The following is a 13,140-nucleotide window of genomic DNA, read 5'->3' as shown; positions in this document are numbered from 1 at the left end:
CTTCCTCTGTATGTTATCCCAATTTCTGTCATCTGTTCATGGCTCAAATGCATCCTGTCTTAATCATCACCTTGATTATTAAACTACCAGCTACGTTCCTCCTCCTCCTCCTTTCCTCGCCCTTGTTCCTTTCAGTGGAGCTCCCAGGATGACTAAGGGCTCAGCAGAACTATGCAATGAAAACCTGCCAGGAGCAAAACTTCTGAAGGTAAAGTGCTGCTACTGTGCTACTCTGAGGAGATAATAGGATGAGCAGACACAAGCAAGCAAATTGTTTGTGGGTTTTATGAAATTCATTTCCTGCAATGTTCTTCTTTCCCCTTCTCCCTCCAAATAATGCATCCTCAGAGTGGTTCTTGATATGGAGCACTGGGGAGAGGTTAAATAGAAAACATCTGTGATTCTTGCTGCACTGCACATTTCACATACCAGCACATTTGCTGGGTTGGAGCAGGGATACCATTAGAATCCATGTACTCCCACAGGATACTCCCCAGTTTGGAGGAACAGAATGTTTTGCCCAGCGTGGCCTTGAGGTCATTTACATCAAAGACGACCACAGGATGGGCAAGTTTGTTACTCCTGATCTCTAGAAATGGGATAGTCGGATCCTTCGCTTGCATGGCTGCAAAACAGTGCCCTGGTTAGGAACAAGATTGTCAAATGCAGCAACCCAGCTTTCGATCCACACTTTTTCATCCTGGGTTGTAAAAAGATTCTTCTGTATTCTAGTTATGCTAGGAGCAGGGAGAAGATACATGCTCCTGCTATATCAGTGGAATGGCACATAAATAAACAGAAAAGGACCAAACCAGTAAAAACAGCAGCTATATCCCAGCATCCCTATCAACTGAAGATTGGAAGAAACTGAATACAGTAAACGAGTGGGCTTTTGCTCCAACCACAATTCTGCCCACTTTAGAGATTCCATCTCTAGTATATCTGGGGTACTTTCTTGGTGAATCTATTATGGAAGGAAATATCTCATCTTCTGCTAGTGCGGTCGAGCTTATGCTGAATCTTATCGGTCCCTCAGCCAGCAAATTTCAATACAGAGTTATTCTGGAAAGCCATTCTAAATTTGTTTCTGGGAGAAGAAACGGTTTCAGTTTACAAGGAAGCTGTTCTTTAGCACTACTTGGGGTTAGCGCTCTGTCTGGTGCAAAAGATCATGAGTTAGTTCTTGGCTGCGTCACCTTTTCTGGGCTGAGACTTGAGGGAGAGGCATGTTCTGAAAGTGGTTAAGACAAGGATAAAAATTATTTTTAATGAAATGCAAATGTGATTCAAACTAATTACATGCAATTAATATTATTCCTCATTAATTATTTCTAATCTTTGTCACATTAAGAATTAAGATGCAGCAGTTAGGCCAGCAGATTTGGGCTTCGAATATCTGGACCGCTAGACAGCGGCAAAGCCTTTGTTTTCTGTGTCTCTTTGCTGCCGTCTAACGGGGGTCTGGAGTTTAGGAAGCCCTAAATGCAGTAACTTTTGGAGGGGCTCCAGGGACCGCACTTCCAGCTTTGCAGAGCGCAAATTATAATCCCTGAATTAAGTTGATGTATTCAGAATGGAGAAGTAAATAAAGAATCTTATTTGGAATATACAATTCACAGTCTTTAATCTATAGATAAGGCTCTGTTTTCTTTGCACCTGCAGTTTGCCTGCAGAAGAAAGTAACTCTGAAACATACAGAATTCCTACCCACCCCGGACATGTTTACCAAACCCAGCTTCTAGAAAGGGACGTAGGCTCAGATGTTGGAAAAGAGGAGCAGCACTTGCAGCACAGCGCCCCCTACTGGCTAATGTACTTCTTGCAGGGAGAAAACCCACCTAATAATATTGAGTGCTTATAAATCAGGCCGATCTTCACCTGCAATGTGACATGTTTAGCGAAACACTTCCTTGCACTCCCTGGCATGCCCATAAAACAGCAAACCTGCAAACTTTTCACGCCAAGAGTCTACCTCTTAACAGCACTAGACAAGGCTTCCTGTGTGGATCTGCAATTGCTTACATTCCTCTCCCTTCGATTTCTCTCCGCCTCCCCTCCCCCGGGAACTCCCCTGTTGCCTCTTCCATTTTCAAACCTCAGATGTAAACTCCTTAGGTAGGAAACTAGATTTCTGTTTCTGAAAACTCAATAAAACAATTACTATAAAGACATCAGATGTACTCACGATCAAGCTGTCCAATCCTGCAGGTCCTTTATTCAAAATGTTTGTTGCCACAAAGTGAGAGCTCCACCTACTAATACACTGGGGGACTTTGGGACAATGAACTTGCCCTCTCAGATTTTGTAACTTGATTCCTGAGTTATAGCTCAAAATAGATAAAGGTTCTCTACTGTTACCTCTTTTTTTTGCCCACGCATATCACCACAATGCACCTTAGGAACATGGCGTGCGTGACATGCCGTTCTTAGCTGTCCTGCATGTTACAAGATCAGAAATAGTGGGTTCACATATCACGTTAGGCCACAGTTTGCTTTGTCTAGTCATAGTTCAGTGGATTGTATGAACTTAACCACTTTGGTTTGTAAAACAGGGTTTATGATATCACGTGTTGCACAAATCCACCCAACTGTGCTTTATTCAGTAAATCATGATTAAAGAAACCATGGATTAGCCCCAGGTGTAAATCAGATTAAAGAAACCACAGCTTAGCATCAAATCAATATATTCAGTCTTTGTAAGTCAAATCAATATGTTCAGTTTCAGACTTTATAACAGTAGATCAACGTGGAGTCACAGCCACACTGGCTGCAAGCAGATGAACCAACAAAAATGCCTGCCAGTTGGAAGACTTAGTGCTTGGCGGCTATTGTCAAGGGGAAGACAGTGAAGGCTGGTTGCTTAATCATCCCAGCCACACAGGCCACACAGCACAGAAATTAAAATTCATGCGCAATCATTATTGGTGTGAGTTACAAAAGCACTAAAGTTTGCTGGATTGAATTCAGACCCCTTTACGTCAGCCTTTCCCACTGACATTCTGCAGATGGGTTGGAACTACAAGTCCCAGAATTCCTAGCCAGCATACAAGGTAACAGGATGGAAAGGACTTACACTTCTGGGAAGGATGAATCTATTTGACATCTGGAGGGTCTGAGCTCAAATATTGGAAGCATTCCTACTTCTGACAAATCTGAGATTTGTCTAGGACTGCACCATTCGGAAGGATAACCACGTTGTGATCTCAGATGCACTTTACTGCTGCCCATTACTGCTGTGGTTTTTGAAATGGAACAGTGACAAGCAATAAGAAAGCAAAGCGATGGCTCAAATTTGCAAGGAGAGCCTGTGTGAATACCACACAGGCATTATCAGGGGCAGAATACAGAAAATAATTACATACAGCTCCTTAATAACAGATCTGGCATTCCACTATATTGCTAGGCAAATTGGAAAAGAGGTGGAAAGGGGGAGACTGTTAGCACACTGATCACCTTTGTTGGGCCCTATATTCAGAACACATACTGTACATAACATAAATCCAGCATGTCCTGTAACTGTCCAACACAGAAAGCTGTTGCCTTGTAGGTCTCACTAAACCCAAATGGCCAGTTTTATGACGGGGATGGACTAAAGTTTGCAAACTTTCCAGCTGCGCAGAACTCCCACAGCACAACACTAAGAGCTCTGAGTAAATCAGAAGTATGTGTTGTTCTGTCATCAGCACCAGCTGACTAAGAAAAAAGATCCTGGCCCAGAATTCTATATATGACATGGAATCACACAGAATCCCAGTGCAGAAGCCACACTAATGCCAGACGAGTGAGAAAGTCACATTTGAAACTCTTTCAACTCCGAACAAAAAGAAAAGAAAAAGCCGGAAAAGTATTGATGTAAAATAAGTCTCTCCTGGCTAATTTTCTTTATACAATACTGCAGTGCAGTGCCTGGAGTTTCCTGCCACAGGAAACTTGCTTCGTTGTCTGCAGGCAAAGAAACAGAGCTATCCTGGATCCTCCATGCTACCTTCTTCCTTCACGGTCAGTAATGGGAACGTGGCTCTTTTGCCACTGCTCCCTAGTTCTCCTGTTTGAGAGGTAGCGCAGCAGCCATTGAGAGATCAGAGTTATAAATAGCAATCTCCTACATGCAGAGGTGGTCACTTGGAGTATAAACAACTTCCAGAAGCAGCCATCTCTCTCCTTTGGAGAATGCATTCCTATGCCTATAGCACAGTACATAAAGTGGCCCTCTCCAATCAGAATGGGGGGGGAGGGCTAGGGCTTCCCGTCCAACACATCTGGAGAGACATTACGCTGGGAAAGCTGAAACAGATCAGGGGTTCATAACCTTTTCAAGTCTTGGATACCATCACATGATGGCCTGAGGATCCTCTCACAATACAGTATTCTTTTTAATTAAACAGTGGCCAAAATCTCAGGAGATCATACAAGAATGTCCAAATCATGCAGACCTCATGCACGAATGTCAACTTTCACAAGATTTGTAGAGATGTGAGATTTTAGCCATTTTATTCACGGGCCGGGGGGGAGATTTGAATGCCATTTTGGGCTACAGTGGACTCCCTGCCACCCACAGCAGTTGTGATGTCAATCTCTGGGTCATATTGTTGGATCTGACCGGGGAGATCCAGATACAAATGCCTAATCATAAATCTCACCAGTGACATTGTACCAGTTACTCTCTCTCTAGAGACAGGAAGATCATTAATGTTACCCTGATCTCACTGAAGAGACCAAAACAAAAAAAAATTGTACTATTTCAAATTTCTCTAATCTTGAATCATCTCGTCTAGGTGAGGAATAATAATAATAATATCAACTTTGTCCACCCATCTCAGAAACAGCTGCAACTCAACGATGCTTCTATACATTCACTGCTTCGTAATTTCAGATATACAGGCCCAGTGCACTTACATGTCTTGGGTACAAAGACAAGCATTGTGTAAAGTCAAAGCAAGGCAAGGAACTCGCAGGCGGCCAATACAAGAAGACTACACTACAGCTGCTGACTCAGTAGCTATCTAGGGGGAACAAAGGGCAGAATGGTTTCAGGATCTCTTCTTCTTAAGCCAAGAATCTTTGTTTTCTGTTGAGGACTAGAATCCCACAGGGGTACTTCATATTAAATAGAACTGATGCAGCGGGGCCAGAGCCAAAGTAATTGGGACAGACATTCTGTTTTCCTTGTGATACACCCCTTTTTTATTCTTCCACTTTTTTCTTTTTTTTTTTTTAACATCATCTTACCTCTTTTGTAAGCAACAGGTGGCAGGGAAGGAATGGGTACCACTAAAAGGAGATCTACGTTAATCTCCTGAAGAGAATTTTCAAAATAGGCAGAGGGCCTAAAGCTTCAGAATGCTCACCCAACCCTCCTATAAAGCTGCACACTCTGGATCATGATCCTTCGAACTGAACCGAAGCTGATGTCTGACTGCCTCATCTGATGCCCACCAATCTAAAGTCTACACACAGGTAGTCCTTGGGTTACGACCATTCATTCGGTGACCGTTCAGATTTATGACCGCACTGAAAGAGTGGTACTTATGATTGGTCCTCGAAGTTACAGCCATGCCAGCACCCCCGCAGTCACATGATCGCAATCAGGCGCTTGGCAACCAGCTTGCACTAACAATGGTTGCAGTGTCTCGCAGTCATCGGATCACCATTTGTGACCTTCCCTGCTGGCTTCCCACAAGCAAAGTCAATGGGGAAGCTGGCAGGGAAAGTTGCAAGTCACTCGTGTAAGTTGCTCCTGACGCTTTTTCTCCCAAGGAGCTTGCTACGAAGTACGAGATCCCATGGATCTCATACTCTGTAGCACCCCCAGCCTTCTGCACTCTCCAGGGCGCACCAGACCGCAGCACCTCCTACTCACCCATGCTCCGTAGCACGCACCTACCCAGTGCACTCGCCACCCATCCATGGCTCCTGCTAGCCCACCCATGCTCTGTAGCATCCACCCACAGCCCCGCCAGCTCACCCACAGCCCCCACTGGCCCACCCGTGGCCCCTGCTGACCTTCCCACACTCCATAGTGCCTGCCTGCAATACCCATCCCCACACTCCTTGCCTGAGACTCCCACCTCTTCCCATTTAATGACCAGTGCAATTCTAGGGTTACAATGCCAACCAGGACTGCTGAGATTGCTGTCGCTAAGTGATGCAGTCACGTGATGTCACACTCTATGACCGCATTGCTTAGTGACAGAAATTCCGATCCCAATTGCCATCATAACCCAAGCTACAATAATTGGGACTGGCAACTCAGTTGTTAAGCGAGGCAGTCACTAAGTGAAACCACGACTGTGCTTATGATCCTAATTCAGCTTGGTTTACAGATCTGTGAAGGTCATAAATGCGAGGATTGGTCATAGTTACTTTTTTATCACCAACAAAACTGCAGTCACTAAATGAAGACTATCTCTATCTTTCCTCCTACCTAGCTCAACATGCTATTGCACCTCCAGACCATCAGCTTTCTCTTCCAGTAGTACAGGATGGATTTTCATTCACATTTCAACCTCACTCAAAAGGAAAATATCTACCAAAAAATTACATGTACTTTTTGAGCTAATTCCTCTTGCAAACTGGTCAGTTGTCATCTTAGAGCCTTCTACATACCTTCTGCCATTATAGTCTTATATCAACAACTGTAATCAGGAGGCTTTTGTCTAAAGGCAAAAGCACCCCAGGAAAATTTGTAGATAATTAATTAGGAAGTCCACAAGGTTATGTCTTTTTGCCAGTAGGAAACTTCATTAATTAAGGCTTTGCATTTCATCCATGTTCAAAGACATATGCCCATCACAAAAAAGGAATTAGCTACACAGATGAGGTAATTATGGATATAGTTAACTGTTCTAATCTTATTTCACTATGTTTTATTTTATTTTAATTTCCCTATGCTTTATTTTTTATAAAAATGCTGTCACCTTGTAAAAAACTTAGTTTGGTGAACATAGCTGATTCAATACTTCGAAATAAATAATGCAGGCCATATCCCAGCTACACTTCGACATTTGCACCATTCTGAATTCTATTATTCTCCAATAAAACAGTATTTCCAAATATGCCTATAATATGGAAGAGGATGTATCACAGTGGCGATTGTGGTCAAAATTCATTCCAGGGAAATTGCACGCAAAAATACATTATCAAACAAAATTGCATACAAAAAGCCATATATTAGAATTACATGTTTAAATTTGGGTAATGACTTTTTAAGAAAAAAATGAAAATCAATGCAGAAGCAGGATGAAATAAATTTAAGGTGTGAAAAATGTATGAACCCAAAACTGATCATTTGCCCTATCCTGAACATGGTGGTATACCAATATTGATAAGTCTCAATCTGTACACCTGTAAGATTATCAGTCAAACTTCGCTGTTCAAAGCAAAGTACAGGCAAAACAAATGTGCCTACCTTGCAATTTGGCAAATTCTTGCAGCTTGGGCCATGCTCTCAGTTGTTTCCAAGAGTCACAGGATGCCTCATTTTTGGCCCTCAGAAACCAAATGAATGAATAACAGGAATGGAAAGGAGCAATGTTTCAGGAGGTTTAAAGGAGCAAAATGTTTGCCATGAGCCCCTTACGTTCTTCCCAAAAGTAGAAAAAATATTTTTTTCAAGGTATTCAATGACGTTATTATAATTTAACTTGAACACTGGCCCCATTTTTCAGCGGGCTGGTTGTTTTTAAGGAATGAAATAAATCCCGTAAGTCTTGCTAAACATGTATACAAATTCCATTCTGTCCTTCAACCAATCCAAACTTTCCCAATGAAGAGTAAAAAATGTTGATCACTCTACTCCAAAAACACTTAATTGCACTAATAAAGTTGGCCATATACTTAGGGCCCAAGAAAAGTAAAATACCTGTGCTATTGTAAGAAATTAACACTATCTTGACTAGAGAAGTTAAGAAAAAAAGCTTGCCAGATCATCTAGCTTTTTTAACCCAATCACTGTCTATCAAATGAAAGCTTCCTAGCAGAATCTAAAAGCAAAGGCCCTTTTCCTATTCCTTATACTGGAATATACTTATATGGCAAAAATGTATATTATGTGTGTCATAATATATTAATATTATATATTATATATACATACATAATACATAATACATATACATACATAATATATCACATATTGTTTATAAAATTTATAAATATATAAATTATATTTAGCTTTATTGTAAACATCTAAGTAAAAACACCACACAGGATATATACCCTGTATAAAAACAGAAATCTCCCCTTTCCCTCCCAAAGGGGTGGAAGTCATATAAAACCTTGTACGTGAGGATATGACATCATGTAACATCCATATCTCTTAAGGGAAAGTGGACTACACTGACCAAAATAAAGACCTACCAGAATCTAGTCTGCAGAGATATAGAGCCCCATTAACAGCCCCCACCCCAGCTATATCGTCCGCCCAACCATTGGCAGATAAAGCCAACATCGGCCCTCCCTCCCCTTTGGGATGCCCAGGCCTGATTTAATTATTAGCAATTATGCAGGAGAGTAAGGAACAGTGCCAAAAAAGGGAGCCCATCTCTCCCCACACCTGCGTGTGGGTCTGAGGATTCTTGCAGCAGAACATTTGGGATATTAGATTTCTGCCCTCTCTGTTCCTGGAGGGGAGAAGAGATGAAACAGTTGAAGGCTCCTCCACCTCCTTGCCATGGGCCTGCTTCCCACTCATCCCTCCCCCAAAGGTGGGATTAGAAAGTTGGCAAGAGAAAGAGCAGCACCTGACCCTCCCAGGATAATCTGCCTTGGGCCCTCCCAAGAGCTGGACTGAGCGGGGCTAAGCTCCTGCTGACAGAGTTGGAGGGCTTAACTCTTTAAATCCTTTCTCACAGCAAGGCAAAAGTCCAGCCTTGCAGCTTCCAGTTCTCCTCTACTCAACAACCAGGTCTCCTTCCTCTTTCAAGAGCCCAGGATTCCTGGCTCCCAACCCCACCCAGCCCTGCTGTAACTCAGGAGATCTTGGGAAGGGAAGGGAAGGGAAGGGAAGGGAAGGGAAGGGAAGGGAAGGGAAGGGAAGGGAAGGGAAGGGAAGGGTGGGTGAAGGAATGTGGATCTAGAGTAGAGAAATGTCCACTTTGCACAATAAGTACGCTGTGGGATGCAGTGCTCCTACACGGATCAGGACTGCCCCTGAAAACTCAGAGACTGTCAAATGCCTGATTCCTGTAACACACTTCCCCCCGTGCAAGAAACAAAAATCACCTCTGTGATTGTAGGGGATATTCTCTGTTCAATTCCTCTCCTTGCTTTTATTTGGGGGGGGGGGTACACTTTTTAAACTCCCTGTTAATATACTTTCAACCAAAAAGTTTAAGGTGCCAGATGGCAGGTTGACTGCAGCATCCTTTGATTTGAACCCTATCCCAATCTCACAGCCCCCTCCTCCAAGCATATAAATATCAGATACAGTAGTTACTAAGCTATCACAAATTACTTCCTCCTCCTCTGACTTCTTTAGAGGAACAGAGCAGTCCTGTACGGAATTGGCTATACTAGCAAAAACAGGCCACCTGCTTTGTTTCAATCTGGAACTCCTATTTTGAAGTCTCTTCCATTCGGTGGGACAATTAATAATTTTAAGAATGATCTTATGGATTCTCCATCCATCCCTCCACTTTTTTTTTAACACAGTGGTGTGTGTTGCTGCCAAGTGATCAGGCAGCCCTGCTGGGGCCTCACTTACTCATTACACTGAGCAGAACCTATACTTCTACTCAAAGAGTTACCCTGAGAACATCACTGCTTCTAATCTCCTTTGGATGTTGGAGAACCTAGTTTGGCATGGAGGCCGCTCTCAGCTGAGGACTCAAGTTGTGCTATGATATATTCGTCTTTCTACAAAACGCACAAGAATCCTTGTTTGATTTGACAGAACAGGTTGAAACAACAATTGCTCTGATGTTTGCTTTCCAGTTCCCATTGCTTTTCTGATTAAGTCACTTGGGGGGGAGGTATAAGGAAGAGTGGGTAGGATACACCAAACTAGGTCAGTCTGGCAAGAACTATTCCTTGTTTGCCTGCACTACGCCAGCTATTGCTTTGCGATTAGGAAGAAATCTCAGAAGTTTGAATTTCCAGCAGTGACAGCATTAATCTTGCCAGTCATCAAACTAGCAGGAAGCAAAGACAAGGAGACCTAGTTCTCACCCAGGCTTGTCACCCTTCTGGTATGTAAGCTTTGGACCCATAGCGTCCCACTGTTTCCCCCCTGATTAGGCTGGAATACCTTTCCTTCTTTTTTCTGTTCCATTTCAATCATTCAGTATTTAATTGGTTCCTGTTTATACTGCAATAGGAGATGGGTTTTGTCTCTCTGTGTATGCATGTGTCACAGATTTGGCATCAGGGTCAGCGGCACTTCCTTTGGGACAGATGTTCAGGGCCTTTTCAGCGAAATGGGTAGAACAGTCTCCCAGACACAGCACATGGTTCTTATTTTGAACTGAATAAAGTGAATACCTGTAATAATCGAAAGAGCTTCCTCCTAGGATAATTTGAAGTAAAATAATATGCATTATCATCTAAACCAGTGTTTCTCAACCTTGGCGACTTGAAGATGTGTGGACTTCAGTTCCCAGAATTCCCCAGCCAGCAAGGCTAGCTGGAGAATTCTGGGAACTGAAGTCCACACATCTTCAAGCTGCCAAGGTTGAGAAACACGGATCTAAACAGTCTCTCACACAAGGCCACAAAGACAGGAACACATTTAGATTCAATGTCTCCAATGAACAAACTGCATTGATCATCAAACTTCGTTCCTAAAGGGATTTCCTCTTCTAAATAGCACCCAAAAAGTAGACATTCCCATTCTGCCTTTGCCGGAGTGAGGCAGACACATCTTGGATAAAGGAAACGTGAGCATTTGTTTATTGATGGGGTTTCTTGCCCCAGCATGGAAATACAATTGTTTCTGAGTGATACAGTAGTGGAAAGCTATTTATGGCATGCTCCTTCACTCAAGCTCCGGGACTCAGGGATGGCTCATGCCAGAGAGCCGTTAGCCTAAACCAAGTCATACCCACCTCTGGACTCAGTGTGGGAGGAGGCAGGAAGGAGGTTAATCTACCTAGAGATCCCTCAAAGTCACTCAAATGTCATCTGTCTCTCTAATGAAGCCTCTGTGGATTCCAAGGGGTAAATCCTCTGTTCTTTGCAGGTCCTTCCCTGTGGGAAGACACAGCCAACCTGTCCTCCAATCATATTCATTCAGAAGCTCACAAATATCTCCCACACAGGTCATTGGGAAATGGGATCCAGACAGGCCTGCTGGTCTGCCCCGCAAAAGACTGGAAAGTGCTGGAGCACAATTTGGAAGGGCTGCCTTGCAGAGGAAGGAAAAGATAAATACTCCACTCCATCAGAGTCTACATCCTGCCCCTTTCCCACCCCCTGGACTTTCTCTTATGCTCAGGGCTGCGTTGACATAGGCCGCTGTGAGGCCCACAATCTTGCTGTGGATCCCAGAGCAAGTTCCTGTCTTTCTTTGCCCATGTCTCATCTGTAAAATGGGAACAACGTTGGCAAAAGGTGCTTTACAGAAATAAGCCATGCAAACCGTGATTACCTTCTTTTAAAATTAAGGAGAGGCTCTTAATCCAAACCATTTCCTGTGCCCTGACCTTCCCCCCACCCCACTCCTTCATAGCTTGGCTCAAAGCCGGCAAATTCCCATGGAGGCCAAAGGTTTCCCAGCCCACTTCTGCCCCTTTGTGTAGTTTCAGTCTCCTCCCCCTCTTCCCAGCCCCCAAAGCACTGATGTAGGACCGGCCCAGTGCTAAAAGGCACCCCCCCCCTCCCTGGGCTCAAGGGATGATAAGTGGTTTTGCCTCCCCCCTGCAAACTTTTAAGGTGGGAGGGCTGGAAACTACAATAGAAGCAGTCACCCTTCCACTGTCAGAGTCCTGGTTCTCTCTACCCAAATCCCGGGCAGGATCCTTACCATTTTCTTTTCCACAAGGCGGTCCTGATTTCCTCTTGATAACCGAGTTGAGTTTTATTTTTCTGCCATGCACACAAACCCGCTATCGGCTGGGCAGGCGAGGAGGAGAGGTGTGTAGCTGGGGCTGCGCGAGGGCGGCCGAGGGTCTTCACTCCCAGCACCGACCCCATCTCCAAGCGGAGAAGGGAGCTTTCTTCGACCTCATCTTGAGAGAGCTGGGTGGTCGCCGGCCGCGGAAAATCCACCCTTCCCGGGTTTCGATCAGGCAACCGAAATGAGGCGGGGGACCGGGGAGGCGAGGACACAGGCGGACGGAGACTGAAGGCGGCGGGGGTTGGGGTGCGGTTATTGTTTGTTTACCTCCTCGCGTCCTGCCCCTGATGGGTCCTCATCCCCTCGCCGTGGTGCGTGTCTGTCTGTGTTATGTCTCCCGCTTTCACACAAACACATACGCGCAGAGGCCGGCGGTAGCGTAGTGTGGCTGTCGGCTGCACACCTCCAGCGTATGGTGTGGTGTCTCGGTGTGTGAGTGTGTGAGCGCGCGCGCGTTATTCTCCCCGAGGTCTGCCTTAACCCTTCGGCGGCTGGAAGGAGATCCGCATACATCCGTGCTGTGCCGGGTGTGCGTGGCGGAGGGGGCTCCTTTCTTTCAAAGGAAGCGCGTTTGGGAAAGAGGAGCGAAGTGTCGAGACTCCGTCCTCCTCCTTGGAAGGCTCCACGCGCCGTCTTTCACCTGGAAGACGCCGTCGTCTTCGTCTCACATAAGCGCGGGTGGAACCGGAGAGGACAAGCGGAGGAGAAAAGCGGGCATACTGCATATGCTCAGAGGCACTCTCCCTTTAGTTTCGACCACGCTGGGAACTGTCGCCGTTGTTTTTAAAAGGGACACAATCCAATCATTATTAAATATTTGTAGAAATCTGCTCCTTAGGCAGTTTTATCTGGAAAGTCTGTGGCTCTTTTCTCCAATGCAGTGTCTGTCTGCGCCAGACCTCTTGCCAACCCTTTTATTCACACAGCACTGCCCTTGTCCCCAGCCACCAATTTAAGCTTTTTTTGGCCAGTCCTTTATCTTCCTGAAGGCAACTAGTTTTTCCTCCTTAAGCCAACAGAGTCCTGCCACAAAGACAAGATGGGAGGAGAGGGCAGGTGACCCATCATTAGGTGTGACCAGAGTTGTATCT

The 13,140-nt window shown here is 44.6% G+C and overlaps 1 protein-coding gene across 1 annotated transcript in view; it reads right to left on the bottom strand.

Moving 5' to 3' along the window:
* The window catches only part of CCDC120 (coiled-coil domain containing 120), a 35,215-nt gene extending 22,735 nt beyond the window's left edge, over nt 1-12,480 (bottom strand). The window contains exon 1 of the mRNA XM_088137834.1: nt 11,957-12,480. The gene's annotated coding sequence lies outside the window, so the exon portion shown is untranslated. The remainder of the gene's footprint in view (nt 1-11,956) is intronic.
* Nucleotides 12,481-13,140: the final 660 nt, after the last annotated feature.

Source organism: Python bivittatus, unplaced genomic scaffold, assembly GCF_059951505.1.
Source record: "Python bivittatus isolate LINGU-HERP-01145 unplaced genomic scaffold, Pbiv_v1 ctg000220_np1212, whole genome shotgun sequence".
NCBI lineage: Eukaryota > Metazoa > Chordata > Lepidosauria > Squamata > Pythonidae > Python > Python bivittatus.
Note: the sequence above shows the minus strand (reverse complement) of the source record. Positions and strands in the feature narration are given on the sequence as shown.